Genomic DNA, 7882 nt, shown 5'->3' with positions numbered 1-7882 from the left:
TATTAGTGAGGCTAAAGAAAATACACCTCCTGCTCTTTGCCAAATATATCTCGCTCGGATCTCACTGCCTTCCAACCTGAAGGATTTACGAAACGGATTTAGCTCCGCCTCCTAAAAAAGCGTTCTATATCACACACAGATAGCTGTACTTTTAGTGAGGTCTCAGTGGCCGTTTACTTCATGTACAATGTTAAAGGCCGTAATCCGCTTGCATTATAATTAAAATAGCTATATCTAAAAGTAATTATGTCAGAAGTGGGATTTGAACCCACGCCTCCAATCGGAGACCAGAACACCCAGCTGGTGGGAAGAGTCAGCTCTTGAGTCTGGCGCCTTAGACCGCTCAGCCATCCTGACAGCTTATTTAAGAGGGTTGGGACAATAGTCTGGAGGATGGTTGTGACGACACAATACGCCTCTTGTCTGACACTTATCACAACTGGCTCTGCGGCACAGGTATCCCTAACAGACATCAGACCGGCGACAATTGCATCAAAGGGCGAAATGTTTAACAACTGACACCAGCAACTCATCCTTCTAATCACACACCCACCACGAGGCTTTTACAGCCCACACCAGCGCTCAATTATTGCACATGCATTTATGATAAACGCTTTATCCGAGCACCAGATAGCAACGTAATTGTCTAACGTAACGTACCCAACTCTAGACGTGCTTCTGGAGCCGATGTCAGACACTAAAGGCCAAAGAACCGAAGGCTGCAGATGAATTGGCCCAAACTGCCCTTACTAATTCCAGTACGCCACATCAGACCCCGCAGTTTAACGTTTTGGCACAGACACCAGGAATTTAATATCATTTCACTGACATCACCGCTGAGATATTGCAGCTCAGGCATCTGGATGGAACCCAGGCATTTTGGAATAACATCTGGCACTGACGTCACAGTAAGGGCACCGCCACTGTCGTGTGCCGCTCGAGACATGTATGCCACATGCAATGATACTTGCTGGAAGAGACAACTAGGTTTAAATGTCTCAGGACAGACATCGGAAGCAGATTTGATAGAACAGCCATCAGCAATGCCAGAATCTCCACCTGACAATCACAATTGAGAAGTCTGGAACAGACATCAGGTATTAACTGACCCCCAACCCATATCTGAAGGCACACAGATGAGAGCTGTTTAGAGAAGGGGAGGCCAAATGATGTCATCAGATCGGTGAGATGCATACTGTTACGGGGGGGAGGGGGTGTCTGTGTGTTATTCAGGTGTACCCGCCCCCACAGACCTCCTCTTCTCCTCGACCTGAGGGGAGCCCAGGGCTGAACTTTCCCTCCCTTTGACCCCAACCCTCGCTTTACAGAACGGAGGAGCAACAGACCTTGAGTCAATCCTCCTCTTCTGCACGTGGTATTCTCAAGGGTCATCTCAAACGGCGCGTGCAGCTGCAGGGTCGCCTTCCACCGCTCGTGCTGGTAGAGTTAGTGACTGGATCCAGATTTGAAGGCGGACCAAGTCCGGATCCCTACCCTTGACTGCTGGGATTCTGAGCAGCGCACACGGGCGCCTAGAAGCCGGCGCTACTCTCCGCAAGAGACTGAGCGAGCGTCACGTGTTATGAAAGGCGTCCTGCTGTTTCCGAAGGGGGAATCCAGCCCTGCAGGCACAGAGAGACAGACGGAAGCAGAGAGATCTGTACCCAGCTGTGGGTGCAGAGGGGTCCATCCAGAGCCAGGATGGGGTCCATGAGACTGGGCAGAGAGAGAGGTACATGAGTGGAGGCAGCGACTGTGAAATTGACTGCAACCTCCAATTATTGGTTCCTTATGTACGGACAGCAGGGGGCGCTACATAGCCATATACCAAAACATGGGCAAGCGCCATTATGGCAGCCTGGCTAGCTCAGTCGGTAGAGCATGAGACTCTTAATCTCAGGGTCGTGGGTTCGAGCCCCACGTTGGGCGCACATATATTTTATAAATCATATTATTTTTTTTTACAAACACTCCTGTTTTATCTATATTAATGGAGGTGACAAAAAAATGCTACAATTTGCGACCTGATAACTCACTCTAGCAGCTGTTTCTTCCACACTGCCCTACAGGCCTGGGAGGGGCCAATGGGAGCAGTCCGGCCTCTACTTGGTATTACCCAGTCACATAGAAACACCTATATTTTCAACGATTATTCCCCCGGGACTACTTCGAAGGGGGGGCTGGGCAAGTAAAGGGCATCCCGCTTTGATCATGATTAAAGTAGAATAAAATGATATTGTGTCAGAAGTGGGATTTGAACCCACGCCTCCAATCGGAGACCAGAACACCCAGCTAGTGGGAAGAGGCAGCTCTTGAGTCTGGCGCCTTAGACCACTCGGCCATCCTGACAGCTGTAGAAGTACTTCCCAGGTGATGTCATTAGAGCTCGGCAAATGCCACTTGTGACGGGGAGTATATCCGGGTGTTGTTCAGCTGTACTTCTCATCCACGGTACTTCTCTTATTTCAACCTTGTGAAAGGAGCCGAGAGCTGAATTTCGCACCGTTTTGCCCCTAATCCGTGCATTGCACACCAAGGGACAACAGCCGCAGTCCAACTGCGTCTGCAATCGTCTTCTTCTGATGCACTGGTCTTCTTGGCCAGTTTCAGAAGGTGAATAAAACTGCAGGGATTCCACCAATGACCCCCCGGCCGCTCGTGACTTGATCCCAGATTTACAACTCGGCTGGGGATTCTACTTCCGACTGCTGCTCTTATGAGCAGGCGCCCCTGCTGTTCCTGGAGGAGGCATCCAGTCCTGCCTGCAGCCGGTATGTTAAGGAAGGCACACAGAGCCAGGCGGAAGAAGCGAGATCTGTACCCAGCGGTGGATCCGCAGAGGGGTCCATCCAGAGCCAGGGGGTGGGTCCAGGAGACTGAGCAAAGAGAGAAAACTCTGTAACCAGCTCCTCCATATCCCCACCCCTTCCTTGTTCCTAACATATGGGATAGCTAGGACGGGACACGTCGGAAGGTAAGGATTTGTGATAGTACGGACAGTAGCGTGTGAGAACTTTCATCTCAAGATGGTGGGTTTGAGCTCCATTTCGTGCACAGCAGTCTGCCTTTTTAATGAAGACGGGTCGAACGTGAGGGGAGAGAGATGAGACGGAAGGAGGAGGCCGAGGGAGATAGAAAGGGAAAGAAAATGCAGCGGAGATCGAAAAAAGATTAAAAGAGCGAAATAGCATGAAGAGCGTAATTGTCGCACTAGGGAAGGACTGTTTGGAAGCCTAATGCAGACTGAAAGTTTGCAGGGAGGCGTGATGACCCGGGCCGGCCAGCCAATCACAGCACGGCCCGGGAATGACGTCACGGGGGTGTCCCGGGCCGGCAGCCAATCGCAGCGCGGCCCGGGACAAAGGGGCGGGGCTTAAAAAAAGCACCAGAAATGCCCCCGAATCGCGTTTTCAAGAGAAAGCGCGATTGACAGCCTCTGTCTCCCAATGGCTAGCCTCCATTTATGGAGCTAGCCAATGATAGACAGAGGCGGGTCATCACCCGACATAGAACTCAAGAGGTTTTGCTAGCGCATGCGTACTTCGTACGCATTGCTAGGCAAAACCTAAAAACTAAATATAAAACTCTCCAGAATATTTTGGCGGGAAATAACTCGCGTTCTCCAGTTCACGTATAGGGCAGGTAATGGAGCTCCAGTTAGGGAAGATCGCCCCACCCCAAACTCAATCGCTTGCTTCCAGACATGCCAGATCCAGAGTTTGTTGATGGAAAGTCAGAAGCTGGCCGGCCCCTGTGGACAGAGACAGTCTGGAGTATCTAAAAGGCTGTAACAGCCGGGGGAAAGTCAATCGCCGCCAGTAAGGTATTGGCTTATACGTTCGCTACACACATTCCTGCAATTTAACATCACTGGTGAGCGAGTGAAAAAATCACTGGGGATAAAAAAAAAAAAAAAACATTCCATACAATGTGCAATTGTGAAAAGAATTCGGCATTGTCTAGCCATCACACAGCGCTTCAGCAGACCTGATTTCATCAGATGTTGCAGTTCCTTGATAAGGTGCGCGCAAATTGTATGCGGTATAAATATATAAGCCCCGCCTAGTTTTGTGACGCAAATAGCAAGGCATAACTAACTGGCACGAGCCTCGTAATCGTCTCACCCTTCCCCCTTCCCCCTCGCTCCAAAGCTCCATCTCTTTTCAGCAGGAACATTAATCACTAGATTTATCATGACATTTTTATCGTTGCATGAAATCTACTGGACACACAGAGTGCAACAGGTGCTTGCAAACCCATAAGTTATTTCTGAACACGACACCCCCACCCCAAGGTCAGCATCAGGTGCGGTTGCACAGGTCGCAGTGCCCTAAAGCTGTCCCTACCTCAGTTTGTTGTCGCTCCAAACACTTTATAACACACTATTTCAAAATAAATATAGCGCTAACACACAGTCCCACCATTTTACCAATTATTTCAACCCTGACTTCCATAAACCCACGTGCTGGATTCTGGGAGTTGTAGTTCAATGGTTAATATACTTCGACTGATTCATCTGGACTAACACAGACGCAAACATAATAACTTGTTAAAGAGCTGTTTGTGACAAGAGTATTTAGTTAGATCCACTGGAATTATGTGTCAGGAGAGGGCTAAATTATGTGGCAGGGTTGGCTGAATTATGTGGCAGGAAAATGCTAATTATGTGGTGTAATGCAGCTCTTTTTCAGATATTATTACTTCAATTATGTTTGCCATTTTTACCTAGTTAACCCTCCTTAGCAGAGATTTCATCTCATTTGTACCACTTTAACACCTAAATGAAGCAATAAACTACCAGAAGGCGAACAGTCAACTTTAGCAATGGTCCTTCCACAGCCCGCCCACACGTGTGGCTTCTTTTTAGTAACTTGTGATTCTTTTAAACTAAAAACAACTTTTTTTGTTAATATCTGCCCTTGTTTGTAGCAGATGATGATTATGTGGCAAATGTGGCATTTCTACAATTATGCAGAAGCACAGTGGAGAAGATCACTATTCCATTGGCCCTATGTTTAGTGTCCTTGGTGATAAGGAGTAACAATACATAATGAAATGCAAAAAAACATGCTAAAAGGACGAAGCTTGCCTATGTTATTGGTACCTGCCACTATACAAATTCACTTATATAAAGGTATTTTAGTGACAAGCTAAGCTATTATTGTACATCCGGTTATCGACCTTTGAATGATGGAAGGCTCAGTAGACCCAAACAAGACTGAGTCCTGGCTCGCCCTCCTTAGAGCCTGTGAGTCCTCCAATCTAACTGAATTTTGGCTGATCGTCAGGAGGGGAAGGGCTTCAGTTGCCCAAACACCCGACAATCACGTGTCAGCACAATCTTGGGTGGAATTCTTTTCGGCACAATTTAAGGACCCAAGTATAGCACTGGACCGAACAATAGCTACCCTGCTACCGAGTTCCCTCCCACTAATAGAAGATAGACTTACCTTTCTGGAAACTGACACTATACAAGCTCTTGAGTCAGTCCAGTCGGGTAAAGCTCCTGGCCTAGATGCTATCCCTGCGGACCTCTTCAAGCTTAATCCTGACTTATGGGTTCCTTATATCACGCTATTGGCAAACAATATAGCTGCGGGGGCAGAAATTCCGAAATCTTGGAAAGGTGCGGAAATCCTGCCTGTATATAAGAAGGGTGACCGCTCCGTCCCAAACAATTATCGGCCAATTAGTCTGATCGATGCGATCCAGAAAATTGTGTCTAGGATGATTTTAGTAAAAATCCAGGGCTGGATCGATACTAATAACATACTTTCCCCCATGCAGGCAGGGTTTAGGTTTGGCACCAGTACTATTGACCAGGTTCTCCGGTTTTCACTACTGTTTTGGAAGGTGGTCTTTTTGGGCGGCGGCGTAATATACGCCGCGTTTGTCGACCTTAAGTCGGCTTTTGATTTAGTCCCAAGGAAGAAGCTATGGGAAGTTCTTAGATTAATGGGCCTTCCTTTAGAGCTTTTGAACCTTGTCCAGCGCTTACATGAGGATAATTTTGCTCAGGTAAGATGGGGTAGTCAGGGGCAGGTGACCAAATGCTTCCCTGTACAGCGTGGGGTGCGTCAAGGCTGTGTCCTGGCCCCCACTTTGTTTCTTTTGTTTATCAATCAGGTGGCCCAATATTTTAATAATACACAGTCCGATGCACCTATGCTGGGTGGTCGTAAATACCCTATGCTTATTTTCGCAGACGATACCCTCCTCCTTTCAAAAACAAGAGGTGGGCTCCAGGTTGCCCTGAATAGATTTTCTGAGTTTTGGAAAACAAACGACTTACAAATAAATGTTGAAAAGACCAAATTTATGGTTTTTTGTAAGAAAACCCCTCCGATTTGCTCTGTGTCTCTAAATGGGGTTCCACTTGAGCAGGTCAAGGTCATGACATATCTTGGTGTGACTCTTGATCACCATCTCGACTGGAACTCCCAATTGGAGACGTCCAAACTGAAGTTTAATAGGTTGGGTGGTTGTTTGGTTCTTGAGCAAAAGAACTCCTTTACAAAACGTATTACCCCAGCCCTTAAGATCTATGAGGCTAAGGTCCTTTCTGCAACCCTATATGGAGCCGAAGTCTGGGGCCATAAAGATCTCTCATGCTTGGTTGTGGCACAAAATAGGTTCCTACGGAAGCTGGTAGGTCTCCCGCAGTCTGCACCTATAAAACCTTTGTTACTCGATCTAGGTTGTAGACCAATTAATGAATTGGCCCAGTATCGCCTTGTGGCATTCTGGCGTCGCCTTTGGTCCACTCCCGAGCTTAGTCTCTTTGCCCGGGAACTAGACGAGGTAAAATCACTATGGGGTGCACAAAAAATACCCTGGTTTAGGGAAGTTAGAAACATCCTACATATGATGGGCCTTCCAGAGCTTTGGTCAAACCCAGGGGGGACTATTTTTCCATCAAAACCTGAGTTTAAGGCGCTCTTCTGGGCATGGAAAAAATCTATTTTAGTAACCCAATCTCTGGATACTAATTTAACAGGATTATTTTTACAGCACAAGGTTACTCCCTCTCTTGAGCAGTATTGGGACCTGATATCCAAGGTGTTAGATCGTAAACTTTATCATCAGTTCCGTACCGGCACCTTGCCTGTCAATTCCTTTACTGCTAAATGGGATGTGAAGACAGGAAGCAAATGCCCCTGGTGTCCTGACCAGGAAGAAAGTATTGGTCATCTTTTCTTTGGTTGTCCTGTCTATCGAGCACCTAGAAACAAATGGCTAAAACCCATATGTGCATCCCTGAATTGTAGTGGTTATCGTGAGGCACTCACAAAATTACAAGTTGTAAGATCTGAAACAGTGGTGGTTTGTGTTGCTAAATTTCTGGGATGGTCCTGGCTGATTCGAACCAAGAGCCTGAGTACACCTGTGCACTGATCGTCCTATTTAGATGTATCTTATGTATACCTGTTTGTGTACTGTGCTTTTAGTCCTAGGGACATCCAGTGGATTTTTATACTGTATATGGTTGTATATTGTCTTTTATGAATTCTTATTATTCGAAATAAAGACTAATTGAATTGAATTGACTGAGTCCTGGAAGTGGGAGAGCTACTGAGGCATCCAACAGACACATGACTCTGGTTCAGGGAAAGCTGCTTTTGGACCATTAAGCCTAAAACGAACTGAACTGTAATGTGTCACCTTACTGACTGACCCCTCCCCCATTACCCACAAAACTTAAACCTTCGATATCAAACAATACAGAGAATGAGGTAAAAACCAATGGTGATTGAGAAAAAAACTTTGACCAATCCTGGCTTCCCCGCTTGACCAAACTGTGTGACCCTTGGCAGATATTTCACTTCACCATGCCTTCTTTTCCTTTATTAATGAATGCCTGTCAATGCAGTTATGCAGTCTT

The 7882-nt window shown here is 46.8% G+C and overlaps 3 non-coding genes across 3 annotated transcripts; 1 reads left to right on the top strand and 2 right to left on the bottom strand.

The window, feature by feature from the left end:
* Positions 1-247: 247 nt before the first annotated feature.
* TRNAL-CAA (transfer RNA leucine (anticodon CAA)) lies at positions 248-357 on the bottom strand. The gene is made up of 2 exons: positions 320-357; positions 248-293 (listed from the first exon to the last, which is right to left on the bottom strand). It is a non-coding gene; the product is annotated as a tRNA-Leu (tRNA).
* A 1499-nt stretch (positions 358-1856) lies between these two features.
* Positions 1857-1929, top strand: TRNAK-CUU (transfer RNA lysine (anticodon CUU)). Its single transcript has one exon. It is a non-coding gene; the product is annotated as a tRNA-Lys (tRNA).
* Positions 1930-2239: 310 nt separating this feature from the next.
* TRNAL-CAA (transfer RNA leucine (anticodon CAA)) lies at positions 2240-2349 on the bottom strand. The gene is made up of 2 exons: positions 2312-2349; positions 2240-2285 (listed from the first exon to the last, which is right to left on the bottom strand). It is a non-coding gene; the product is annotated as a tRNA-Leu (tRNA).
* Between the last annotated feature and the right edge of the window lie 5533 nt (positions 2350-7882).

This window comes from Lissotriton helveticus, chromosome 11, assembly GCF_964261635.1.
Source record: "Lissotriton helveticus chromosome 11, aLisHel1.1, whole genome shotgun sequence".
Classification (NCBI taxonomy): Eukaryota; Metazoa; Chordata; class Amphibia; order Caudata; family Salamandridae; genus Lissotriton; species Lissotriton helveticus.
Note: the sequence above shows the minus strand (reverse complement) of the source record. Positions and strands in the feature narration are given on the sequence as shown.